This window comes from Panthera leo, chromosome A3, assembly GCF_018350215.1.
Source record: "Panthera leo isolate Ple1 chromosome A3, P.leo_Ple1_pat1.1, whole genome shotgun sequence".
NCBI lineage: Eukaryota > Metazoa > Chordata > Mammalia > Carnivora > Felidae > Panthera > Panthera leo.
The window spans coordinates 84,116,724-84,126,154 of NC_056681.1; positions in this window are offsets into that span (position 1 = coordinate 84,116,724).

Genomic DNA, 9,431 nt, shown 5'->3' on the forward strand with positions numbered 1-9,431 from the left:
GATTGATGAGGACAGAAAACCTGAAGACTCAAAATGACACTGGTGTCCATGTTGATGACTCTACCTCTAAAAGGCCAAGCCATATGGGTGACAAATGAAAAGTAATCAGGTCATATACTGTTTTTTTCACATGGCTAAATATCTGTATATTTGGAGATAGAGTATACAACTAGTTGGCTGAATTTTCACATATTTCTTCCAATGGTTTTGACTTAAGAAAGATAGAACTGACTTTTTGGGGTTGACAACAGGCATCTCTAAATCTAAAAGGTCTCAATTATGGATATGTCCTATTTCCTCTCTCCCGATACATAAAGAGGCTCTGTTAGCCTTCTCTTTGTCAATGGTGGTGATAATTGGGAACTAAATGCCAAACTTAAAAGGCATTGCAATCCTGTTGAAGGGGAGGGAAACTTACCAAGCACTCCCTATATGCTAGTCATTCATTACTTCTAATCCTCAAAATGGTTTACAAGGTAAGGAATTGTAATTCCTATTTTATAGATGAAGAAACTGAGTCTTTGAGATGATCTGTCCAAGATCATGTAACTACTAAAGGGAGCCTGAATCCTGATTCCAATGTCTTCACTCTTCCCACTGACCTACTAAGTTGCCCTCAGGTTGGCTGAAGGTGGGTTAGCATTGGTGTATTTCCCAAATGCCACCTCTGGCCAAAGTACAGTTGGAAGAAAAAATTGTAAAGTTTGTGTAGCTTGTGTTCATTTCTTCTCTTTCCTTTCTTCATTTTCTGTACCCTTGAAAGTCCAGCTCCATTCCAGGCATCTGTATGCCCACAATGCTCACTACACACTCACAAGTTTCTACAGCACTAGTCAGGACAATCATCCCATAATTCTCCAAAAATCCTCTGCTGTCAAATCTTACCCAGCCAAAATTCCATTTCCTTAGGTTCTGCTCTCTGCTAAGTGGTGTTGTGAGGTCATGGCTCTACAGATGCAATTGCCTGCTACTGGATTAGTTGACTAGTCTTTCAGAGGTATGAGGGTCTTAATCAAGAGACAAATCCACCCAAGAACTTTCAAGAGAAGTTGGGGTGCTATTGCCAGTAACAGGGTCTTGGTGACTAAGCAGACTAAGCACTTGTGCCAATACTATTGACATTTTTATGGACCTCGGAGCCCTAAGCTCAAATGGTATAATGCTGATAAGACATTTCAGGCCAGTGAGTTTAAGAGGGGCAATAAAGGGACAACTGGACCTTTTGTGGGGGGGGTCTCTTAAAATACACCTTGCACCAGACCAAATTCTTCCTTATGATGAAGCAATTTTTGATCAAGACAGGAAATGACCAAGGAGTCTAGGTTGGCCTAACTGGAAAAAACAAACAAAACAAAACTTCAGTGTTTCAGTAATAAAGAGTTCCAGCATGATGCAAATGGCAATAACATGGGGAACTAGGCTAGGCATGATCTCTGATTCTGCATTACAAATATGTCAATTACTCCATTGTGCACACAGAGCTTCTATTTATTAATCAATCATCTAGTACTTTATTGAGCACTTATTGTGTCCAAGGCTTTGTGCTGGGTTAAGATAAGGGATCTTGCTAATATGTAAAGTACATTTACAAAATGATGTAAATTAATGTGAGGTTTGCAGCAGGATGTGCTATTGATATGTATATTATAATATTCATTTATTTGTGCTCAATTATTCCACATACATTTATATGAGGGATGAATATTCCTTCCAGCCACGATGCTAGATACTGGGAGATATAAATTCAGATACAGTCTGAACCTCAAGGGCCAGTTGTCTGATCAGGGACATGTGTACAAATATGATTATTCTACTACAGTGTGATCAGTGTTGTGAAAAAATCAGTCATCCGGGCAAGTTTTGACATGACAGTATGCAGACAGTGCAGCTAGCCCCTGTCTTGAGATAATGAAGACACATCTTTGGTTGTGTCTTCACAACTCAACTTTTCCCTAGAGTTGAGCCCGAGAGGATGGGGTGTAAGCCCGGCAAACTTTGGGGAAGCTGGGGCAGGAAGGGCAGAGGGTATAGTATATGCAAATTTTGGAGACAAGACAGAGGCTGGCCAGGTATAAGACTGTCAGTAGTTGATTACGGCAAGAGTTTAGAATTTAAAGCACAAAAATAGTGGGGGATATTGGTGGAGAGGTAAAGAAAGGCTAGTTCATGAAGATATTTGAATGTATGCCAGGGAACTTAGATGTTATCTTGGGGACAAGAGAACTTCATTGGTGGATTTTAGTCATGGCAGCAATTTCAATGATTATATTGTGTTATATATGGGGAAACAAAGTAATTTTGCTTTTCTAGAAAATATAGTAGGTTAACAGAAACACATGAAGCCAATAACATAATTATCTTGAAGATTTTGACTCATCTATGGTGGTGAATGAGCCATAAAGTGCTCAAATATGTTCTTCCTTCTCTCCATGGAGATCTCTGGGGTGAGATTTTTTAGAAAATCAATAAAAGGCATTTTTGAATAAGAAGTTAGTAGAACTCATAAAAAGACTTGAGTTAGAGTAGACATTTTGCAGCTGTTTCTGGCCGAAACCAGAAAGTGAAAATTAAGCAGCTAACACATCTCTCTTTATAGGTTTTATTAAGGAGACAACCTCCCTTCACCCCCACCACCCGTCTAACTCTATGTGCTTTTTTTTAACACGAAAAGATTTTTTTTAATGTTTTAAAGTTAATAAAATATACAACTTGACCTGGTTAATCTGAACCAGTTTGCAAACTCGCTTTATATCTGGATAAAAAAATAAACCTTCAGATTAACAAACTCTTGGCAAATTCCCTGCCTCTCCTGTTAGTGAATTCTTTGCTAGTTACATTTCCGGCTCCCCAGACACAGGGATGAATTAAGCCTGGGAGAATCAGGCTTGGCTGTAATTACATTAAGCATTTTTTTTGCAGCGAGAAAAAGTGTGTCACAGTGTACAGATATCCTTAAGGTGACATTTGCTCTGACCTGCCAAGTTTGGGACCATGCTCCAGGTCCTTGGATCTGATAATAAGAGAACACTTGGCCAAAAGCACTTTCTACCTTTCAGATCATTACAGATTTTGTCATTTAGGTAAGTGATCATGCCGTTGGCTAGACAAATTAGAAGGTGGAGGTCAGGTTATTCAGAGAAGGCTGTAAGAACCAGAGTCAGTACAAGTTTGTACACTCCAGACTTAATATTGCCTTAGTTCTTAAGAAACTAGGCTCTGGTGAACATGTGAGGGAAAGTGTATTCTGGAAAGAACTGTTATCCAGGACTTGGGAGCAGTCAGATGTCGCTCTCATCTTTTTCCTAACATCCGTCCTCCCAACTTTGCTTCATGACTCATCTTTTCCAAGAAGCCTTTCCTGATGAATCTTCTTCCATCTCAATCATTTCCATGGGGATATTATTTGAATGATACAACGTTGCTTTTTAGTCTGCTTTGATTCTCTACAATGGCTCCATATCTTTTGCCTTTCTCTTGGCACTGTACTCAATGCTACTCATGCAATATGTGCTTAATACTTTGTTGAGGACATTATGAAAGAACTTAATGCTCAGAAAGAGAAAAAGTGTAATGCCAGTACCCAGTTACCTTGCAAGCAAATTTTCCTTGCATAATCACATTTATTACTCTCATAAAATATAACACTATCCTTATTACTTTTGGCAGTAAAAGAAAGCCTCTAATGTATACCTTTCCTACCACACCTCGCACACTTAACCATTAAGGGAGTTCTAAATAGAGGGTGGAAAGACATGGAAAAGGCCAAATTCTTCCAGCGGGAGCCAAATGACTTGGAGTGTGGAAGTTTGATTCTGAACTTAAAGTGGTCTGGGAAAACATAAACCTTTATGTCTTAAGTGACCCACTGGCCCCTCCAGTGTTTTGAAATGGAGTCCTCCTTTCAAAGTCTTCCCCTAGTTCTTCTTTGAGGAAAAGAAGTCTGAAACTTACTTTCAAAGCTCTTAAGTGTAAAAATAAACAAGCATTCAGTCAATGGGGTCCCCGATGCCTCTCTATACTACAACACATTTTTGAGTCATAAATCATGGCTCTGACAGGTCTATGATGATGCATTGTGTTAATACATCATAATGACAATGCTGATGATGTATTAGTGCAATATATCCTGAAAGCCTATCACTTTAGAAATCTATGTTTATAGATAGCAAAGAAAGGATTTGAGGGTAGCAAAATTGAGAAAGAAACAGGCACAGGGAGGGTTCAGGATTGTGAACATCTCTTTTTTACAAACCAAGAGCCAGAAAAAGAAGTCAAAAGCTTCTCCCTCCCAAGAACCAATGGCTTCCCTCTCCCAGTAGTCGTGTGATGGAGACAACTCCTGGAAATGTATCATCTACCAAACTGAGGGCCACATAATCGGCTCTTGGCAGGGCCAGACTGAACACAGATCTTCTGAGTCGCAGCCCCACACTTTTTCCAACACCTCTGAACTCTGAGATGAATGAAATATATTCTATGTACACTAAACAGAAGCTCTGTTCTAGGTAAACCCATTGGCCAAAAGGTTTTGGTCACACGTGCACATGCACATGTGCTTTCTCAATCTTTAGCAGTCAGTGGTCTTTTCTCTCTAGGCTTCTGGTAAGTGATGAGATTCAATGAGCAGCCTAAGAATATTAATGCAACCATTTCTTTTGTTGGAGATTGAGTGTTGCAACAGATTGGGTCCCAGCATTTACTATACTTGGCCATCAGACTAGACCAAGTGTTAATCATACATCAGTCTTTCCTTCAAAGCAATTCAGCAGGGGAGCATTTGTGGTGGCTTGACAGTGATGAAGGCAGGTAGTCCTCTGATTTAGCTTCTAGTCCTGCCTATAAAATAAGTTGAGTTATATAAAAACTTGTGCTGTCTTCCTAATGGGAACAGTTGGGAAAAACACATACTTTTTGTGAGAGAAAATTCTTATTACATCTTTTCTATCATATCTTCAGTTGTTATTTCCAGTCAATCTATAACTGACTTTGACATACTTAACTCATTTCAGTTCAGTTTTAAGATGTTCCTCGAAAAGCAAAACAAATAAACAAAAGAGAGAAGAAAAAAATAAGTGGCATATAAAAACCATTTAGAAGTGCAACGAAAGTACTGAAGGAGAATAGAAAACTCAGTAAAACTGATATCTCTGGTTAGGAGATGGGCTGAGACCTAATTTTACATCGTTGAAAAGTAAATTAGATTAGATTTATAAATTAGATTATAAAATGGTTGGTAAAACAGAGTCAAATGAATCCATATTTAAGGATGAGCCACTTACTTTTTAGAATCAGATTATAAGTGAGTTTACTGAAAAACGTAGGGTAAGTACATTCTTAAAACAGCAATTCTTTTCCAACAAAATTCTGGAATTCAGATTTTCCCAAATTAAGGCAAGTGCTACATACCATAAGTGAAAGTCTGATGCACATCCAAGTCGGGCAGGAAAGAGGGCACTTATCTGTTAGTGTTTCCTGACACTTGAGTCACATTTTGTGAGTGCATATTTTGCTGCACATAGTGTCTGTTTCTTATGAACTTGCATATAGTCTGTTTCCCTGTAGACATGCTGCTCTACAGATGTGGGTAGGAAGTGTCTACACTCTTCATGCTACATCTATATTTCCAGTGTGTAAAATCTTAATGCATGTCTATTGCTGATATATTCGCCAGTAATACATTTCTAATGTCTTGACTTACCCTCTCTACCTCCAAACTTGAGATTTCCAAGTATGCTTTTGAAAATATGTATTCCATAAAAATTAATATTCAGTGGCTTTATAGAGATAATCAGTTATCAGGACCATATTGTGAACTTAAAAGTACTCCCCGACCTTGTTTATTCAACCAGTTTCTGCCAGTAAGTGTTGGAACCCTGGGGCAGAAGGAACTTTATTACCTCCCACTGAGTGCTAGGAAACCACTAGGGAAATGACTGATGTCTCACTAAATGCCTGTCTTGCAGCCTGATAAGGTTAAGTGTCCAGAGAGGGGCACTAACTACCAGAGCTCGCCAGCCATGGCTTATTCCTACCTGAGCTGACTCTATTGAACATCAACTTTGATGACTATTGCTGTCTAGAAAGTTGTAAGGTTGCTGTAGAGACTGATGACAAAAACCCAAGGGTCTCGTGGCAAGCCTCCAGACCTTTGAAGATCCACAGCTTTCTGACCAGTGGGCTTGTGGTAATGTTTGTTGCTCTTGGCCTTGAAACCAATCTGTCCCACACCCAAATTGAGCATCTGGAGAAAGTACAATTTCCAAGAACTGTTCCCAGAGGCCATATCTATCTCTCCATTACCAGAATAAAAATATCCCAGCTACTCCAAAGTACCTAGCTAATGAAAAGCTGTCTTATTTGCCCAGCTGGATTATCCAGATGATCTATAGGTCAACTTTCCCCTGCTCTCTTACATCTCCCATCAAATCAAGGGCATAGAATACTTAAACATATGTTTTTAAAATTCTCCTTGTTGTCATTCTCCAGAATTCATAAATCATTTTTGCTCTTATAAATCTACAAGGCATTAATGCATGAGACCCAGGGGATGGTAACAAGGGCAGATGAGGAGAACAGCTCCCTTTTCCTACTCCAGGGCCATCAACCTCTTAGGACCTCGGTTTCCCTATCCATAAAATGAAGGTTTGAATTAGATGAGAACTAAGGTATTTTAAGTGGTATCTTATGTTTAAAGGGTACATTTCTATAACATGTAATTAAAAAGTGAAAAACTATGCTCATCTCAATTACATTTCCAGAAAACAACTTTGAAGCCTATAGATTTTCCAGAAGCTGATGATGCTAAACCTGCCATCTATAGTGAGATAACAAATCTGTTTCCCCCCACCATCAGAAACACGTTACAAGGAACTCAGACCCTAATTAATCCCTTTTAAGCCCAATTTCCCCAAACTGACTTTATTAACGGTTTGTTTCATCAATTTAGAATTACTATGGGATTGTTCATGTCTGTGAGCATGCCCATAGCCCATCCCTGTTCTGTCATTATCCCATGCTATGCTTCTTCATCAAGGTGCCAAAATTCTAGTTATGCCTTCTACTTGGGGGAACTCAATCTGCAAATATGTATTTGAACATTAACTGCTACATGCCCATATTTCTGTTTTATATTGTAAGAAATGAACTCAATCAGGAAGTTTTGGGCTATTGTTGAAATGGTTCTTTGGTATACAACGGTAGTGAGGAGAAAAAAAAATCTTAAAATCCAGACTCCCCCCTCTCCTCTAGAAGGTGAATTCCTGGCCTGGAGGTAATTTTGCCTTGCTGGGAGCCTCAGTGAGTTGTTCCAGAGATCTTTGGAAGTGAGAACCACAAAAGAAATATGAAGGATGAGGGGTTTCTGAAGCAATCTTGAAGGTCAAGGGAAAAGAGAGAGGTAGTTGGACAGTATCAGGCAGATGTACAGAATAAGGTGAGGGAGCCAAACAAATGTCTCCAGTGGTGGAGTATTCTGAGACTTTTAAGATCGGGGACTGCCCCCATTTTGGCCCTTGTTGCTGTAATAGAAACATCCTCCTCCCTTCCATGCCTCACATCCCACTTTGAATGAAATCTCTGTGAGCATAAATATCTTAGAATAATACAGTGATTGTGGAGATGGAGGAAGCATCTGAGTTTCTCATTTAGAGTCTCTTGGACACAGCAGGCCCAGAGTGGCAAGATAACCCACACACTGAACTTACTCAGGAGAAGTGGGAATTTAGACACAGAGGTAACCAGAAGAACCTCTGAGAATTTGCAGGAATATTGGGGTCTCTCTTAGACTCCCACAAGGTTCAGAATGTAAAGTTTGAGACAATCTTATCTGGGCAGGGAGACCCCAGCTGACATATGGGTTCCATTATGGGGGAGGATTATTGTTACACTGGCATAGGGAATTAAGCTAATCTCCTTATATCAGACTTTATCCGCCTGTGGTAATATTTTGTGGAGTAAGATAAGCCCTGGGACATATTCAAACGTGGGTGATAACACGTAATTTCATGACTCAGTTTTGCTCATCCAGTTCTGACCTCCAACTTTTGACTTTTAATGCAGATCTCCTCCTCCTTAGCCTTCCCCTCCCAATACACACAAAGAACAAACCGTTAATCACCACTTTCACTTCCAGCCCACTCTAAATTCAGGTTAACTCAGTTAACTCCCTCGTATGTGAGTTGAAATGTGATTTCTTTCTTCTGCATGGCTCCCCATTTTGAATCATTCCCCCCATCCCAATTTCCCCATAGCACTTTCTGTTGTCTGATTTAGCCCTTAGCCATCCTCATGGTCAGCCCCTCCTCTCCAAATAGGGGGTTTTACTTCCTCTTACATCTTCAGTGAACCACAGTGACCTTTGAGGCTGATGTAGGTGCTTTGGGAGACCAGTTCATCACGTACTGCAGACAGCAAGGGCTGGGGTGAGCCATCAGCCCCTCAAAACTATGGTCTAGAACTGCCCTGGACCATATTAGTAATGGTGACCTGGAGGTGAAAGGCTCTGTATTCCATTACCAGTCTCCTGAGTAATCTACCTAATTCAGTATCCTTTCATTTAATTGAAACATTATTTTCTCTCTGTTAGCCAGGGCACTCAAGCTGGTATAGCAGTGTTAATCTTTCAGCTGATTTCCATCTTTGCGGAATTACCTTTCTAGCAATTAGACCCACTGGTATAAATTTGCCTTGCTCCTTCCTGGGGTTCAATGTTAAAATGGAAATCTCTAAGCTCAATGCGTTTTCCTCCAGGCTGACCCAGGGCAGATATTAATTAACTGGGGTGTCGTGAAAAGGTTGAGCTTGAAAAGCCAAGTAGGAGAATACTTCTCTTGGGATGCCGTTGTAGCCAACAGATGGACTAAAGAGGGTGAAACCTGGATGGGGAAGAATCACATTTAAAGTCAAGTGGAGTGACTGCACTATTAGTGAGCTGGGGGACAAGGGTTATGCTGGAAATACCTTAGTATTGTCAAGTAACAAAATCTTTTGTTTCCTTTGTTGAAGCCTGAATAGAGCTCATTTGCGAACATTCTCTAAGACAACCAGGGTCACAGTGGCCATCCATCTCAACTTGCCTGGCTGGAACTGAGGGGTTCCAGGAGCAGGGTATTTCCAAGCTATAACTAGGAAAGTCCTGAGAAATGGGTATGAATTGGTCACCCTAGGCAGGTCCAGTTTCTTAGAAAGGTGTAAAAGCCAGTTGATTTCTCCATTTTATGTTAAACTTCAGCAATGAGTAGCTTAGGACCGCCATCTTATATCCTGAAATAAGTGTTTCTGAAATCTGGCATCTGCTCCTACAATAGTTGAAAAGCTACTGCTAGATTTTCAAGGTCATTAGGACTGCTAATTGACAAATCCAATGACCCTCTCTTAGACCGTGCCCTCTCCCTAGGATTGGACACCACTGAAAGCATCACCTTTTTGAGCTC